Below are 20181 nucleotides of genomic sequence, written 5' to 3'. Positions count from 1 at the left end.
CGACAAGCCGTGGGTATCTGGTCGGAGTTTCCTTTCGCTCTCAAGGTGGTACATGGGTTTCGACCCTCTAAAGAATACTCCCTCCCACTGCTTAATTTGGTTAAAGCTCCCCAATCTCCCACTTGAGCTCTGGACGCAGGATACACTTGAATCAATTGGCAACTCAATTGGGAAATTCATCTACGTCGATCCTTGGATTCGTGGGGAAAAGGATAAACGCATTGCATGGGTCCTAATCGAGAGGCCTTATAAAGGTGGCTACCCCGAACAGATAGAAATTTTTTGGGAAGGTTCACACATCTTTCAGAGAATTGACTTCTGGGGCATCCCTTTCAGATGCGCCACATGCCACCGCACAGGGCATCTCCAATCCGACTGCAAATACAGGCGCCAGAAGCCCCTTCGGCCTTTGAAGATCAAAGATCCACAGTCCTTTTCTGATTGTGACAGTCTCTCGGGGAAGCCCTTCACCTTCAAAGCCTCTGACCATGCCAACAAGGGGGATACGCCAAACCTTGCCGACTTTAAAAGCCCCCCGCTGTCCCCCCCTCTTATGGAAATGGCCGCATTCTCCTGCCCCCCCATCCCTGAACAACCGGAAGAAAACCCGATCCCCTCCCCACATCCTCTAAATGTCGCAGACTTCGTTGTCGGCTCCCACCCCATTCAAATTTCCTCCTCTCCTCCATCTCCCATAATCAAAGACACTCTCCCTTCCTCGACACCTTTCAACTCCCCCGCCTCCTCCCCTCACAACGAGCCTGACAACGACATTGAACATCTTCTCAATCGCCACCCTCCCATTCTTGATCCGCTCACTATCCATAAGCCGGCCTTTCCTTCTATCAGTCCCGCCTCTGCTAAGAACATTACTGTCCGCAAAAAAACTAGAGGTGGAAGCAGGCACTTTAGAGGACGCTCGATTGCCACAGAATTGGGTGTTATCAATCTTCCCCTCATTGATGTTCCCATTCTTGAATCCTCCCCCTCACAGCCTCTTAGAGCAGGACAGGCTGGTAGCTCTTCCAAATGACCTTCCTCGTCTCTTATAACATCCGGGGTTTAGGAATGGCCCCCAAATTCTTGGCTCTAAAAGCCACATTCCTAACAGAAAAGCCATATATCATCTTTGTACAAGAAACCATGCACTCTAGCTCATCTTCAATTGCTTTCTTCAGGAAAATGTTTCCTTCCTGGCACATGTCGGCGATCAGTGCTGACGGCCTGTCGGGAGGTCTGGTCTCCTTATGGAATCCCCAGATGGTCAAAGCGACTGCTTACAGATGTCATGCCGGCATCCTCCTCTCTGCTCAAATTCGGGGAAGGCTACGGCCCATCAATCTGCTCAATATATATGCACCCTACAGGAACAGATCCCCCTTCTGGGACTCTCTTCTCCTCACTGGCATCCTTGACATTCCATCTCTCATTATTGTAGGAGACCTCAATTTTACGCTCAGCTCTCGGGAGTGTTGGGGTCAATGCATGCCCTTGGACAGTCTTGCAGTAAAAATGCGGGGAGTGCTCCTCAATAAAGATCTTGTCGACATCCCTCCGGTTAACATGGCCCCTACGTGGGACAATGGAAGAATAGGCAATGCATACATCGCCAAGCGAATTGACCGTTTCCTACTTTGTCAACTTCTATCATAATTGACTGGGGGATGCCCACGGCCAAAACCGGAGATGCTACAACATCCGATCACAAGCCCATTTCTCTTGAATGGGTTTCCGATTATGGAAGGAAGGGATACTCCTTCAAGTTCAACTCTGTGCACTTACAGGATCAATCATTCGAGACTTTTGTCCAGGCCGCATGGGGACAAATTTCACAGGCTGTGGATGCTCCTTTCCTCACCTTTAGAGAAAAAATCGACTGCCTCAGGAAAAGGGTCAAATTTTGGCAAATCAGGAAAAAAGAATCTGACTCTAGGGAACTTAGCAGTATTATGAGGGATATTACTCACATCTCGTCCTCCATCCCTTCGGATGGCTTATCCTTTGAAAAGAAGGTTCTCCTTTGGTCTCTCGAGAAAAAGAAACAAGATTTGCTCCTAAAAGAAGAGACCACATGGAGATTGAAAAGTCGAGCGCTTTGGCTCAAACAGGGTGACAGAAACACCAAGTTTTTTCACAGTTTTGCCAGCGCGCGCAGAAGTAGGAATTCGATTTGGAGTATCAAAGACTCGATGGGTAACACCTTCAATTCACAGCATGACATCTCTGCTGCGGCCACATCCTTCTTCCGAAGCCAATATAAGCGCCAACACAGTGACATCTACGATATGATGTGGGCGGTTAATCACCTCCCCAATATGTTCGATGAAGCTGCAAATGATCACTTCCTCAGGCCTATTACGGAGATCGAACTTTCTAGCATCATAAAAGGCTTCAAGAAGGACAAAAGTCCCGGTCCTGACGGCATTCCAATAGAATTCTACTCTCACTTTTTTGAACTTCTCAAAGTCGACCTCCTCAATATGGTCAATGCTACTTGCCAAGCTGGGAACATCAACAGTGCGCTATCGGCCACTTTCATTGCCTTAATCCCTAAGATAGAAAATCCTTCCACTTTTGGGGATTACAGGCCCATTGCTCTGTGCAATGCTCTCTATAAGATTATCTCCAAGATCATTGCTGAGCGCTTGAAAAAAACTCTCAATGCTTATATTTCTCCACAGCAACATGCTTTTCTAAAGGACCGGCTTATACTGGATGCTGTTGCACTTGCTCAAGAAGGTTTATATGCCATTGATAAGAAAAAGATTGATGCGGCTGCCCTCAAAATTGATCTATCAAAGGCTTTTGACTGTGTCAGTTGGGGCTTCATCCGAGTTCTACTTGCAAAGATTGGACTCTCGCCACGTGCTTGCAGCTGGATCATGGCATGTGTGGAATCTGTCCACTTCTCGGTCATTATTAATGGCATCCCTTCTACCTTCTTCCATGCTGAAAGAGGCCTCCGACAGGGATGCCCACTGTCCCCTCTCCTCTTTATTTTGGTCATGAACTCTCTTAGTTCGCACATCAATCTTGCTGTATCTCAGGGAAGGTGTAAGGCCATAAAGATCTGTAAGAATATCTCCCTCTCACATAATTTCTTTGTTGATGACATTCTCATTTTTGCTATGCTATGCAAGACTTCTTGGGCATGCTTATTCATTATCTTTCAGAAGTTTCGCGCTGCCACCAGACTCCTCATCAACAGTGCCAAAACCAAGCTCTTCCATAACAATTCCAATCTTGCCATTGCCCGATGGGTTGCGGATAGATTTGGCATCAATCTTGCTCTTCTATCCGACGGTCTCCCTTATCTGGGCTTTCGACTCAAAGTCAAAAACAACAAATATGCTGATTGGACATGGCTCATTGATAGATTCTACAACAAAATTTCCAGATGGGAATCGAGACTCTTATCACTTGCTGGCCGTCTTGTCCTGGTTCAAGCGGTTCTTTCCCAACTTGCAGTATACTGGGGCCACCTTTTCGTCCTCCCTGCCAAAGTTCATAAGATTATGCAATCTACGGCCGCTAATTTTCTTTGGGGAGGACACTCCTATCTATCGAAATTTCATCTTGCAAAGATGGACCTCATCACCTGTCCTAAAAAGAAAGGCGGATGGGGGCTTATTCACATGAGGCGTTTTGGCAACGCACTAATTTGCAAATCTATGCACAGGGCCTTTTTTGGGAACAGCCTTTGGTCTTCTCTAATCAAACAGAAGTACTTAAAGGGTCGGAATTTAGAATACTGGCTTCGGAGATCTACTCTTGGGACATGTCATGGATCGCCTATCTGGTGTAGCTTCCGCAAGAATCAACGGTTTTTGTTCAGCATTCTCAAATGGACATTATATTCTGGCTCCTCTGTATATATAGCTCTCGACCCTACTCTGTACAACCTTGAATCCCATATCCCTCCGGCCCTTCTCGCCTTCTTTCACTCCAGGGGCATTTTCACTTGGTCAAGGCTCATTGATTCGTGGTCCTCCCTATCGCCCATTTGGAAGACTGATCTACAGCTCCACATTCCCCTTCCCCTTCGACCACTTTGGTCCTCCGCCACCCTTCACTTCTCCAGCCTAAACATTCTTCAATTGGGAACACACGACACCCTCATCTGCTCCACTGACTCCAATACCCACCCCATCACCGTTAGACGTCTTTACTCCGCCCTTTCTTCTCACATCCCGCCCCAACCCTCCCCTTTCCCTCTTATCCTCTGGAAAGCCTGCTGCCCCCTCAAGTCCACTTTATTTGGATGGCTTCTCTTTCATAACAGGAATCTTGTCTGGGATGTCCTTCAATCAAAGGGGTGGCAGGGACCAAGTCAATGCTGTTTCTGCCGGCTGGAATCGGAATCCAATCTCCACATTTTTTTTCACTGCTCCATCTCCTCCACTATTTGGCTCGAGTTGTCAACTAGCTACGGTTTTTCTGCTCCTCCCTTCTCCTCGGTTATCGGCGCCTTTCTCTGGTGGTCCTCTCAGCGACCCTTATGGCAAGCTATCTTCCTTCTCACGGTTTGGCACATCTGGAAGTGGAGATGCAGTTCTGTTTTCCAGGACTCCCAGCCTCATCTACAGTCCATCATTTCCATGATTTCTAGTTGCGTGCCTCCAGACTAGCCTTTATCTATCGTCGGCTCTTTTTTGGCTGCTGGCCTCTCTTTTGGGCAGCCGCATTGCTTTTTGATCTCTATCATATCTCCAGAAATGATGATTTTTTGCTCCATGTTCTTCTCATCTATAGATCTATTCCTTTCCAATGTGCATTTGGTCTATAATCGACCAACATACTTGTAATTGCGTCAATAACAGTCGGTTTATGTGTCTTATATGCTCGAAGGCCTCACATCGCCTTCATACTTTGTAACTTGTATTTATCAGACAACTTATATGATCTCAATATAACAAATATAGCTTTTTTTCCTCTGAAAAAAAAAAATGTATTATAGAAATTTGAGCAGTAATATAGATAAGATGAATCTATTCTAATGTGACAACTCAATTAATTGGTTTCTCAACACTTGGAATCTTTCTTAAATGAAAAGTCAGTGGTGTAATTTACCTTTTTAAATATAATTTGATTGTAATAAAAATGTTGAAGCTAAATTTATTTTAACATTGAAATTTAAAAATAACAAAATGATTCCACAATTAAGGTTTTTGTTCAAAACTATCACGTCAACTTTTTCTCACCATCTCCGAAATTCAACAACATGTTCATGTTTGTACGAAAAGTCAGAGATTTCGTACAAAAGACATTCAGATCCAAGACTAATGACTGTGAGTCGGTAAAGGGCTTATTAATTAATGAATCAATACCTGATATATCAATTTAAATACAAATAATTATCTTAGTTATGGTAGTTGATATATGTTGATAGGTATATATCAATCACATACATAATCACAGTAATAAATATGATTGATATATACTGATAAATGTTAATGTTATAATTTTAATAAGATTATTATAAAAATAATAATTATTTTATAAAATATTATTATTATCATATAATAATAATAATTATTAATATATTATTATAATAATATGATAAACCAAAAAGATCAATAAATTCAAGAGACTATTAATATTAAAAATCCAAGGGATTATTAATATTAATAAACCCAATAGATTATTAATATTATAACTAAGAAGGATTAATATTATAAATCTAAGGGATTAATATTATAACTCCAAGGGATTAATAAACCCAAGTTATTATTAATAGTATAAATCGAGGGGATAAATAAATCCAAGGTATTAATATTATAAACCCAAAGGATTGATAAACCCAAGGGATTAACATTATAAACCCGAGGGATTATTAATATTATAAAGATAAGAGATCAATAAATCGAGGGGATTAATATTATAAAGGCAAGGGATTAATAAACCAAAATGATTATTAATATTATAAACTAGAGGGATTAATATTCAACCTTAGGATTAATATTATAAGCCCAACAAATTATGAACCCTAAAATTAATATTAAACCCTACTAAGGATTAATGTCATAAACACTAACATTATTATTTAAAACATAAGATTAATATTATAGATTATAAGATTATAAACCTTAACATATTATTATACATATTGAGGATTAATATTATAAACCCAAGGTATTAATATTATAAACTCAAATGCTTATCAATATTATAAACCCCATGATTAATATTATAAATCTTATGATTAAAAACCCTAATATTAATATTATAAACCCAATGGATTAATATTAAACCCTAAGATTAATATTAGAAACCTTAACATTATAAACCCTAATATTACAAATTATAAATCCAACATTAAGCCTTTATGTTATAAACCCAATGTGAAAAAGGCATAATATTATAAACCTAATATCATACCTGAGTTTTGTAATGTAACAATGTGATTTTGAATAAATTTTAATGTAATGTAACTTTGTAACAAGGATTGTCAAATTGAATGTCGTATTGAGACAATGTTTGTAATAATGTGATGTTGGATATATTTTTGTACCATTGCAACATCACAATATTAAACTCTAATATAAAACCATAACATTATAAAACCCTCATGTTCAGGTTTTATATTAATCCCTTAGGTATTAATATTATAAACCCTTGGGACTAATATTATAAACCAAAGAGATTAATAAACACAAGGAATTATCGATATTAAACCCTAGGAATACAAACCGTAAAATTAATACTATAATCTCAATGGATTATAAACCTAAGGGACTAATATTAAACCCTAAGATTAATATTAAATCCTAGGAATAATATTATAAACCCTAATATATTATTATACATATTAGGGATTCATATTATAAAACCAAGGGATTAATAACAGTATAAACTCAAGACATTAATAAACTCAATAAATTAATAATATTATTAACCTAAGATATTGATATTATAAACCCGATGAATTATAAACCAAGGGATTTCTACATTTCAACAATTCTTTCTAGATTGATTAATAGTATAAACCCAATATTAAAACTTAATATTATAAACCCAATATTAAAAATCCCTAATATTAAACACGAATTTTGTAATGTAGCAATACAATGTTTAATTAATTGCAATGCAATGTAACATTGCGATAATGATTGTCAGATTGATTTCGTATTGAGACAATGTTTGTCGCAATGTGACGTTGGATAGATTTGCGTACCATTCCAATGTCGCAATACTAAATCCTAATATAGAATTGTAACATTATAAAACCCAATATAATAAAACGAAATATTAATATTATAAAACTTAACATTAAGCCTCACTATTATAAATTATAAACCCAAAATTAAATCCTAATAATATAAACCCTAATAATAAACCCCAAATTTTGTAATGTCACAATGTCACACTCAATAAATTGCAATTTAATGTAACATTGTGAGAACAATTGTCATATTCATTATCACATTTAGACAATGTTTGTCACAATGCAACAATGGATAGATTTTTCAACCATTCATATTTCACAATATTAAACCTTAATACAAAACCCTCACATTATAAAACCCAATATAATAAACCTTAAGATTATAAACCCTACGTTTATTATATTAATCCCTAGGATTAATATTGTTAACCCTAGCATACCATTTTAAGCCCTCATAATCAACCATGACCTTCAAATATGGATCACTATATGCCACTTATAGATAAACAATGCTTCTAGAGATCAGTATGGTTCACTGTTATGTAACCAACTCACAAAATAGAAGAAAATATAGGTGAACGCCTTCAAAATAAGCCTCTTCGAGGGGGCAACCTCTTTTACATTACACAAATGAATAATTCTTGAATGATACAAATGACAAGACCTCCTTTCTATATATAGGGGTCTAAGGGGTCATAATATAATTAGAGCTGACATAACAATAATAATGTATGGGCACAAAAATAACAATAGTGGGCTTCTATGAGGCACAATAATAACAATATGAGGACTACATGGGCACAAAAATATAATAAGGGGGTTACACTAATAACAATGAGGGGTTACTGTTATAGATCTGACCTGAAAATATATTATAATAGAAATAAACCCAAGAAATAACGAGATCTGAATATAGATAGAAATTCTTCTTTATTGATCAAACCCTTCAGGTAGGACAACACCATACATTCACTCCTTAAGGAAGGAGAACACTCCACAAGCCATATGTCTGTTCATACAATAATCCTTGACATCTCTCAATGGGGAGTCTCTAGCCTCTATATAGGCCTCATACATACAATACCATGGGTCATTAGGATGGTTCCCTCAATACCATCTATCTAATACCATGGGCTTATTACATTATTGCTAACTTCTTGTGGTCCCTTACATCATACGGGTTAACCACCTTATTTGTTACTATGGCCCATCCCATTATTACATTATTCCCTTGGGTACCTCCCTTTGTAGCCCATATTATCCCCCCTAGGTACACTACATTCCACCCTCCTTAAACATGTTTCGTCTCTGAAACATAAGAAGAAAACAAATAATAAGATCTACTCAAAAGAGTAGTCCACTGGTACCATGCACGTGCATCTAGCCATCCCAGAGAAAGGTGAACCCTCGATATAGCTGGTGCCTCGCTCACTTGAGATGGAAGTTGACCCTGGCGGCTCTTCTGTGTTGATGTGTAGTAATTGGATCGTTGCCCCTCTCTTTTTGTCATGCGGGGGTTGTTGTCCTTGTGGCTAATTTGTTGTCATCTTGTTGGTTGTTTTCTTGCGGGGTGATGTGGGTGGTGATATGTTGAAGTTTTAACCAAAGATGTCTTTTTCTTTAATTCACCACCTAATGGAGTCTGATTAGTAGCTGGTACATGTTGTGGTGCCTATTGTTCTTTCTTATATTCCAATATTACTTCAACCACTGAGTCCTCATCTGATGTATGTGTACCTGTAACATTTTCTACTTCAGCCTTCTTGGAATCTACCTGTTTTTCTTGTACCTGGTTTGATGTTTGTGTTTGGTTGTCGACCATCAAGGGCTCATCATCTGATGTGTTAGTCCCTGGAACATCTTCTACTTTAGCCTCCATGGACTATTCCTATTTATTGATGGAAATATCCTGTAATGTAATTTTCTTCTTTTTATACCAGAGTTTCAGGAATTTCTTCTAAACATTAATATTGATAATACCCACAGATTCCATCCAAGGGTATCCTAAAACCACATCCACATTATCCATATCTGAAGCATGAAAATCACAATGTAACACATATTTATCCATAGAAAGCTTCAAATATTTATAAACTTGAACATCCTCATTATCAACATGTGTGTTTTCAATGTGCTTTGTTGGAACTCGCAATTTTTTTGCCAAATTGACATTTATAAGATTTTGCTTGCAACTAGGATTTATAGACATAATGATTTTCTCCTTCTGAATGCATCCATGAACCTGCAATAAGGAGATACTAGTAGCAAATAACCCCTTACATGTCTCATTCCCTTGTTGTCTAGCATGAGACCATTTGTCCAAAAGGAGTTTTTCAAATTCTTTATCCGAAAGTTCGGACAACTCTTTGTTGTAAAGTGAGTTCCACCATCTGGCAGCCTCACCTCTAAAATTAGCCACTACCCAAAATTTCCAATGTTTTTCCCATAATGACTTTTGTGCTTTTATGTGTTCTTCAATAGTAGGACCATCATCTTTTCCTGTAAAATCTAGAACCGCCATGAAGAGTGTTTTGAAAAAAAAAAAATTCACTTGGTGAAAATTTGAAATGGCCACAAATTAGTCAATATTGCTCAGAATCCCTATTATGACTTGTTTTCTGAAATGGAACAACCCTTCTGCTTCTTCCCATGTGATAAAAATCCTGATCTAGGCACTGGAATTTCAGATTCGCACTGCACTTGTCTCGCCATCACCAAAAATTTCTAAAAAAAGAGTTGTTTTTAAATCAGCGATATCTCCCTCATCCAGACTCTGATTCGACTGATTTGTTTTTTGAAATTGGGTATTTTTTCGCCAACAACTCAGATCTGCAATAATATTCTATAGATTTTGCACCATAACATACAGATCTGATCTGCAAATGTGCCGCCCTGAAAAATGTCTGCACACAGCTGATTTTTAAATCAACGATATCTCCCTCATCCGGACTCCGATTCGGCCGATTTTTATTTTCAAATTGGGTATTTTTCGCAAAAATCCCAGATCTGCAATTGGATTTGGCAGATTTTGCACCAGAATGTACAGATCTGATCCACAAACTCGCCGCCCGAAAAATGTTTGCAACACATCTGATTTTTAAATCAGTAATATCTCCCTCATCCGGACTGTGATTCAGCCGACTTTTTTTTTGAAATTGGGTATTTTTTGCCAAAAACTCAGATCTGCAATTAGATTATGCAAATTTTGTACCAAAACATATAAATATGATCTGTAAACTCGCCGCCCAAAAATTCCTAAAAAAATAAAAAATTAAAATAAATAAATAAATAAATACTCCGTTTTGCCCAATAAAGTGCTCTGATACCACTTGTTATAGATCTAATACCACTTGTTATGGATCTAACATGGAAATATATGAAAATAGAGATAAACCCATGAAATAAAAAGATCTGAATATAGAAATGCTTCACCTTATTAATCAGACCCTTAAGGTAGGGGAACACCATACATTAAGAAAGGAGAACACTCCACAAGCTGTATGCCTGTTCGTACAATATTCCTTGACATATCTCAATGGGGAGTCTCTAGCCTCTGTATAGGCCTCATACATACAATACCATGGGTCATTACGATGGTTCCCTCATACCATCGAACTAATACTATGGGCCCATTACATTATTACTAACTACTTGTGGTCCCTTACATGATACGGGTTAACCACCTTATTTATTACTATGGCCCATCCCATTATTACATTATTCCCTTAGGTACCTCCTTTTGTACCCCATATTATCCCCCCTAGGTATACTACAGTTACACTAGTATTATAGGGACCTAACATGCCCCTTTCCATCAAAAAGTGTTGTCCTCAATGCTTGAGTAGTTATGGATGCTTTTGTATAAAAGTCTCGTCCTCCCATGTGGAATCTTCAGCAGGTAAGTTCTTCCACTTGATGAGATACTCTGAAATTTATCGATTTCGTAGCTATCGGGTTCTTGTTTCCATGAATTCTTTAGGCTCGAATATGATTTTTCCTTCCTCATCAAGTTTCGGCAATATTGTTTGAACTGAGAGCTTGTCACCTATAACCTTCTTTAAGCATGAAACATGGAAAGCTAGGGGCACTCGGGAAGATGCAAGAAGCTCCAATTTGTATGCCATAGTACCAATATTTTGCAGCACCTTGAAAAGACCATAGGACTTTGATGATAATTTATTATCCTTCTTAGCTTTCTTGAGAGACATTTGTTTGTATCATTGTATTCATAAAAATACTCAATCGCCTACATCAAAACTTCTTTCACTGCGACGTTGATCTGCCTGTTGCTTCATTCAATTTTGCACCAAAGTGGCATTATCCTTTAAAAGCTAGAGAACTTGTTGTTGATGCTTGATGTGATCTTTCACTACTTGAATCTTTTTCTTCTTGATATATCCTTCTATCTTGAGAGTTTTAGGAGTGGTAATTTCTTCCAATGCATTACAAGATATGGTCGGATTCATTTCTTGATGCTCGATGTGATCTTTCACTTCTTGAATATTTTTCTTCTTGATATGTCTTTCTATCTTGATATTTAGAGGAGTGGTAATTCCATCCAATGCATTACAAGATATTGTTGGATTCATTTCTTCTTTCTCGATTTTTTCTTTCACTTCTTGAACCTTTTTCTTCTTGATATGACCTTCTATCTTGAGAGTTTGAGGAGAGGTAATTCTTTCCAATGCTTTACAAGATATGGTCGGATTCATTTCTTCTTTTTCTGGGGTTGGTTCCTGGTGTATATCCTCTTCTTTTGATGTTTCTTGATCCTTTTCTTCCTCCTCTTCACAGTCTATGTAAAATAATTTCTTCTCAGCACACTTATGGCCTTTAATGTATTTGTTATCACAATTGTAACAAAGCCCTTTTTCTCTTTTTTCTTCCAATTGTTGTGGTGTCAAGCTTGTAGGTTGTGGAAGGCTAGGAGAAAAAACACTTCCATCTTTATAGTTGTGAGGGGTAGACTTCCTTGTTTCCATAATTTTGCTTTCCACTTTTCTTGCCAACCTGAATGCCTTCTCCAATGAATTAGGTTCCCAAAGATGAACCTCGTGTTGAATGTTATCCTTTAAAGTCTGTATGGAGACATCAATCCTCTGCTTCTTTGGAATATCATTTTCCCTTATATTCAATTTTTGAAAGTCCTCAATGTGCTCTGCCGTTGAAGACTTTTGTTTGAGATTTATCAATTAGCTAAAGAAGGTGTTGCTCTTTGTATCCTCATAATGTGTTATCATTTCCTCCATGAAAATTGACCACGTAACAAGTGGTTTATGAGACCAAAGCCCTTTATACCATAAAAATTGATCCGATTCTAAATCTGAAGATGAAATGCGTACCTTTCGGAATAGGTTCACCTCATGTAGATCAAAATATTTCTCCATATATAGTATCCAATTTACTGGATCCTTGCCATCAAACTTCCTCATATTGCCTTTTCTTGATTTTAGGAGCTCGATCTTGAAATGACTGTAAATTTGTAATTTCAAATCTCCAAGTTTTCAAATTGCGTCCTGCAGTAGCCCTCTACATTCTCTTTCTAACCCCACAATTCTGATCAAGATTGGATTCTACAAGGAAGAGTTATGTCAAATCTCCCATGATGACCTGATTATAGAATAGTTCAGTAGAGCGCACTTGTACGTAGTGCCACGTGTCAATATTTTAACGTTAGGATTTGAACAATATACACAGAAACCTATAGTCCATCCTCTTTCTATAACTTCTGACGAAATTTCAATTTGATTCTCAGAGAGAAAGTTATGATGATTTTTCCAAGGTCACCTATTTAGAATGTAATTCGGGAGTTTGAAAAAACCCTAACTTCCTCATATTATATCTCCAAAAATATAGTGAGACAAGATCTAAAATTTGGACCCGAGCTTCACGAAGATTTCAGGTCAAATGGGTTTTAATTTCAGAGTCTGAATCTTCATAGAAAAAATATTATAGTGAAACTTCCACGATGACCTGTTTGAGATGAAATTCTAGAGCTTTCAAAAACCCTAACTTCCTCAGATCATATCTCCGAAAATATAGCGATACAAGATCTGAAATTCAGACCCGAGGTTCAGACCGATTTCTTTTCAAATGGTTTTTATTTTTATATTCTGAAACTTTGTAGTGAAAACATTATAGCAAAAATTCCATGATGACCTATTTGGAGTAGCGAAACCCTAGAATCCAAAGCTCTGATACCAAATGTTATGCAACCAGCTCACAAAATAGAAGAAATATAGGTGAACACCTTCAAAATAAGCCTCTTCGAGGGGGCAACCTCCTTTACATTACACAAATGAACAATTCTTGAATGATACAAAAGACAAGACCTCCTTTCTATATATATGGGTCTAAGGGGTCATAATATAATCAGAACCGACATAACAATAATAATGTAAGGGCACAACAATAACAATAGTGGGCTTCTATGAGACACAATAATAACAATATCAGGACTACATTGGCACAAAAATATAATAAGGGGGTTACACTAATAACAATGAGGGGTTACGCTAGTATTATAGGGAGCTAACATTCACCATGGTAGTCATGTTGACTGTTGTTGACTATGATGCTCATGTTGACTATAGTTGACCCTGTCAATAATATTTAAACTTATTTAACATGTGCTAATGAATAAATATTATAAACCCTAACATAATCAAGTACGTCTATCCCTTGGATTTATAATATTAATCCCTTGGTGTTGGGTGATTTAATTGTGCGGCCCAACACTTGGGTTTATAATATTAATCCTGAGGTTTTATTAATCCCTTCGGTTTATAATATTAATTTTTTTTCTCTTTATTAATATTAATAATCCCTTTTGTTTACAGTATTAATCTAAAGGATTTATAATATTAAGAATCCCTTAAGTTTATTAATCCCTCAGGTTTATAATATTAATTTCGATGGTTTATAACATAAATCCGAAGGGTTTATAATCCCTTCGATTTATAATAATAATCCCTTGGGTTTATAATATTAATAATCCCATGCGTCTATTAATCCCTTGGGTTTGTAATATCAATAAAACTTTAGTTTTATGATATTTATGTCAATGGTTTATAATATTAATCCCTTTGGTTTATAATATTAGTAATCCCTTGAGTTTTTTATAAACCTGAGTGATTATTGATACTATAAATACAAAGGATTATTGATATTATAAACTCAATGGATATTAATATCATAAGCCCAAAGGATTCACAAACCCAAGGGATTAATATGATAAACCCAAGGGAATAATATTAAACCCAAGGTATTAATATTATAAGCCAAAGGGATTAATAAACCCAAGGGATTATTAATATGATTTTTGAGTGTGGAGCTTGATTATCTTCTTAATTTAGAGGTTTTGTTTGAGTTGCATTTGGATCCCAATCCCCGTCGGGGTTATTAAAAAATCAGAAAGGCATAAATATTTTCTTACGTTGATAATCACTTGTGATATTCTTGTAGTTTTATTATATTCTATTTATGTTCTTCTTTTATCTTATTTTCATAAAAGAATCATTAAAACAAAATGCGAAAATCAACAAAACTAAAAGTAGGCACTCAACCAAGGCGAAAACCTCTCTTTAAGGGAAAACCTAGTCAAACTCTTTCACTAACCAAATTGAGATAGGACAAGATCTTAGAATTGAACAAAAGACATTCCTCCTCCACCAAGTCAACCTTCCAATTGTTGAAAATGAAACAAGAAAATCTCAATTTGACTTTGCTTTAGTCAAACTACAGAAAATTTGAATTTCTATTTCAACAAAAATCTTGGAGGTAGTTAACTGAGGTGACATGGAACTTTTCACTCAGTTAACTTAGTTAATTCGAGTTTGGGAAGCTTGAGTTCAATTCAATATGATTCATTGCTAATTTTTAGCAATCTACTTCAGTTAATTTGAGTTATTATCAGTTAAACTAGTTCTAACTGTCAGACAAACTACAGGAGGTCAAGTTTTGGAAGTGGAACTTCAACCACACTAAGTGGTGAACTCGTTAACTGATCAATCAAACCCAAAATAGTTGTTTCATGGATTGAATTTGAGTTACCCAGTTGAGATGGAGATTCCAAGGAAATGTACTACAGTTGCAGCATATTTCAATGTGTACAGGTGGTGCATGCAGTGAGAAGGAGGACCTAAGGAATTGCAAAATTTAATAGTGAGAAATTCCTAAATAATAGGGGCTAATTTCCCAGAGGAACAACACAAGGAAATAGGAGCTTGGAAGGCTTGAAAATTGGCTAAGTGTTGGCCCAAGTTAGCTAATTAGGTAGAGGGATAGACTATACACTTGCAGGGTTTTCCTAAGCTTGAGCAAGTATATGTATTTCATCTCTATTCTCTCTCTAATTAATGCAATATAGATAGTAAGGGGTTTTAAGTAGTTACTTTCCCCTAGATAAATCTATGTGCATGTGTGATGTTTCCTTTTGCATGTATATGATTTGTGTTCTAGATGGTGAGTTAACTTCCACATATTAGTAGAGTAGCTTCAACTCTTATGATTTAGTAAATTTCATGAGTAGTTTTGAATCTACATATTAATTTCTACATGGTATCAGATCTTGAATCACTGTAGAGCAAAGATTTCAAATTTGTCATTATAGGAGGCTCAAATTTTAAGATCAGCATTGCAGGTTTTCCTCAAGACTAAGAAGATGGATTTCAATGGACTTAAGCTAGAGTATGCCTTGGATGACACCTCAAACATTGTTGCTTGGAAGGACTACATGGAGGGAATATTGGATGAAAATGGGCTGCTAGAATACATCAAAACATATGTAGAAAAACCTCAAGCATTTGATGTCGAGAACCTTTCTCAGTGGAATAAAGACGTGGACAAGGAGAGGAGAATCATATTGGGGAGAGTACAAGATCATATTGTCTCAAATTTCCACAGAAAAGAGACTTCGTTTGTGATGTGGAAAGCAATGACATAATTGTTTGAGAATATCAGTGACTAGAGAAAGCTAGCACTCAAGGGAAAACTTTGAAGTATTAAGATGTAGAATAATGACATAATTACGTAATATTTGAACAAGTTGACATAGCGTCCTAATGAAATTGGTGTGGTCAATGATAATGTCCTTACTGAAGACCTCGCAACTCTAGCACTTCTGGGCCTTCCTAAAAGTTGGCATAACTATAAATATTTTGTAAATGGTAAGGATAAACTACCAAGTTGGGAGCACTTATGGTTTGACCTGGTAAAGGAGTAAATAAGGTGGAATACTAGAGACAGGACCTCATCCGAAGAAGAGGAAGAGGACTTTTCATTAGTTGTCAAAGGAATGAGGGCCAAGGGAAATAAGTCCGAAGGTGAGGCTGCATCTAGTCAAGGGGTCAAGAAGAAAGAATTGTCCAAAAGTAAGTGTGTCAATTGTTATTAATTTGAGCACTATGCTACTAAGTTTCCACATAAAAAGTATAGCAAGAAGGATTCTAGAATAGCAGTGGCAAGTGAAGCTTTGGCTTCATAGTTTCAGCTAGATTTAACCCTTATTACATGCATGGTCAACACTTTAATGGGGAGTGTGTGGTACTTGGATTCAAGTGCCTCGCTCCACATGACTAGGTGTAGATTCTTTTTAACTGACTTGGAGGAGAAATATCTATAGATGAACATTGAGTTTGGAGATGGAAGAAATTACACTACGACATGGATTGGAAAAATCACCTTTCAGAAGGATTCAACATCCCCTCTCTGACTTAAGGATGTCATGTTCTTTCTAGACCTAAAGAAAAATATCATCTCTGTTGCAGTTTTGGAAAATCGTGATTATGATATGATCTTCAACAAAGGAAAGGCATTCCTGAGACACATAGACACGGGATAGCTGAAGTAGATTTGGGTTCAAGTCAAGAATATGTATGCACTTGAGGTAGAAGATGCATGAATAGAATTAAGGAGCAAGGAAGAGACTAGAGATATGGTTGCTAAGAGGGATAATGTTAAACCTCTGAACATGTAGCCTCAGAAGAAACCTCAGGAAGTTGTGGAGTAGCCACAAATGGAGATGCAGAGAGGAGGAAGTCTGGAGACATCCAATAAAGAAAATACCTCCATTAAGGGTAGAGTTGGAGCCAAGTGGGTAGAGGGAGAATATGCAACTGTACCTCCAGAAGTGAGGTGGAACAATGTAGATCCTTAGTCCAAGAGTTGCATAAATTTGGGCAGGTCCCATTGAGGCGTTCTCCTCATGGATCATCACATTGTTACAGGGGCCCATAGTATTCTGTAGAAGGAGGAACAATGCTAGTTAGATATTGAGAAGTGTAGAGGAGTATTGATAGAAGCGTAGGAGGCTCAGTAGCAGAGCTAGCAACATCATAATTTTCCTAGTAGACAATTGGAGACACAGTTGATTTAGTTTATTTTTTTGGATGCTTATTACTTACAGATGTTGCAGTAGTAGCAACATCAATGAGAGGTGTTGCATGAAGTAAATTACATAGGTGCAGGATAGGGGTGGCTGATAATTTCTTTCTTGCTAAGATGGAGTGTTGAAAATGCACCAAGAAAATATCAGTTTGAATTTGCCTTGGTCAAACTAGAGAAAATTCGAATTTCTATTTCAACAAAACTCTTAGAGGTAGTTAACTGAGGTGACATGGCAGTTTTCATCAAGTTAACTCAGTTTATTCAAGTTGGAGAAGCTTGAGTTCACTTCAATATGATTGATTGTTAATTTTTAGCAATATATTTAAGTTAATTTGAGTTATTATCAGTTAAACTAGCTCTACTTGTTAGAAGAAGTAGTGGAGGTCAAGTTATGTAAGTGGAACTTCAACCACACTCAATGATTAACTAGTTAACTCATCAATCAACACAAAATAGTTGTTGCATGCAGATAATTTGAGTTACCCAATTGAGATGGAGATTCCAAGGCATTGTACTATCAGTTGTAGCATATTCCAATGTGTATGGGTGGTGCATGCAATCAGAGGAATGACCTAAGAAATTGCGCAATTCAATAGTGGAACAATGCAAGGAAATAGGAGCTTGGAAGTCTTCAAATTGGCTAAGTGTTGTCCAGCATCACCCACTCAGGCAGAGGGATAGACTATACACTTGCAGGGTGTACTCATGCTTGAGAAAACATATGTATTTCATCTATATTCTCTGTTTGACTAATGCAATATAGCTAGTAAGGGGTTTTGAGTAGTTACTTTACCCTAGATAAATATTTGTGCATGTGTGATGTTTCCTTTGTCATGTCTATGATTTGTGTTCTAGATGGTGAATTATCTTATGTAAATCAATAGAGTAGTATCAACTCTTGTGATTTAGTAAATTTTTGGAGCATTTTTTAATCTACACATTAATGTCTAGATGGTATCAGAGTTGGAGTCACTGTAGAGCAAAGATTTCAAAGTTGTCATTATAGGAGCCTCGAATTTGAAGATTAGTGTTGCACGTTTTCTTCAGGACTAAGAAAATCGTGTTCAATGGACTCGGGATAGAGTATGCCTTGGAAGGCACCTCAAAATTTGTTGCTTGGAAGGACCACATGGAGGCAATATTGGTGAAAATGGGCTGCTAGAATACATCAAGACATATGTAGCAAAACCCCAAGCATTTGATGCCCAGAATCTGGCTCAGTGAAAGAAATATGTGGCCAAGGCAAGGAGAATCATATTGGAGGGAGTACAGGATCATATTGGCTCGAATCTCCATGAAAAAGAGACTTCGTTCATGATGTGGAAATCACTAATAGAATTGTTCAAGAATAGTACTCACCATAGGAAGTTGGCACTCAAGGACAAACTTCAAAGCATGAAGATCCAGAAGAATGACATAGTTTTGCAATATTTGAGCAAGTTTACACAATGTCATGATGAACTTGGTGGGTTCGATGTTAATTTCCTTGAATAAGACCTAGTTACTGTAGCCCTTTTGAGCCTTCCCAAGAGCTTGCATAACTATCAATATTCAGTAAATGATAGGGAGAAACTACCAAGTTGGGAGCGCTTATGGTTCGTCCCGGTATAGGAGGAAATAAAGCAAAATACCAGAGATGGGACCTCATCCTAAGAAGAGGAAAAGAAATTTGCATTAGTTGGAGAAGGAATGAAGGCCAAGGGATAAAAATCCCAAGGTGAGGTTGAATCTAGTCAAGGTGGAAAGAAGAAAGACTTGCCCAAAATTTAGTGTTTCAATTTCCATGAATTAAGGCACTATGCTACTAAGTGTGCACAAGAAAAGTCTAGCAAGGAGTGTGCAATATCAACAATAGGTGAAGCTTTGGCTTCATAGTTTGAGCTAGATTTCACCCTTATTTCATGCTTGGCAAACACTATGATGGGGAGTGTGTGGCACTTGGATTCGGATGCCTTGTTCCACATTACTAGGTGTATAGTGTATTTTAGTGACGTGGAGGAGAAATATCTACAGATGAATATTGAGTTTGGAGATGACTAAAGGTACAATGTGACCGATATTGGTACAGTCACCTTTCAGAGGGAGTCAGGATCCCCTCGTAGACTCAAGGATCTCATGTTCGTTCCAAACCTAAAGAAAAATCTAATCCTTGTTGCAATTTTGGAAGACCATGGTTATGATGTGATCTTCAACAAAAGAAAGGCATTCCTGAGATACATAGCCATGGGATAAGTGAAGCAGATCTGGGTTTGAGTCAAGAACATGTATGCACTTAAGGTAGAATATTCAATCATATCCTTAAGGAGCAAGGCAGAGATTAGAGATATGGTGGTTGAGAGAGAGCATGTTAGACATCTCAACATGCAGCCTCAAAGAAGCATTAGGAAGCTATGGAGTAGCCACAAATGGAGAGACAGAGAGGAGGAATTGTGGAGACATCAACTAAATCAAAGACCTCTAGTAAGTGAATAGGTCAAGCTAAGTGGTTATTAGGAGCATATGTATCTATACCTCCAAGAGCGAGGTGGAGCGATGTAGATCATTAGTCTAAGAGTTGCAGAAATTTGGGCAGGGTCCATTGAGGTGTTCTCCTCATGGATCATCACCTTGCTAGGAGGGCCCATAATATT

This window comes from Pinus tabuliformis, chromosome X (genome assembly GCF_031772625.1).
Source record: "Pinus tabuliformis cultivar Carrire ecotype Pingquan chromosome X, CPIR1, whole genome shotgun sequence".
Taxonomy (NCBI): Eukaryota; Viridiplantae; Streptophyta; class Pinopsida; order Pinales; family Pinaceae; genus Pinus; species Pinus tabuliformis.
This window is presented reverse-complemented; position numbering follows the sequence as displayed.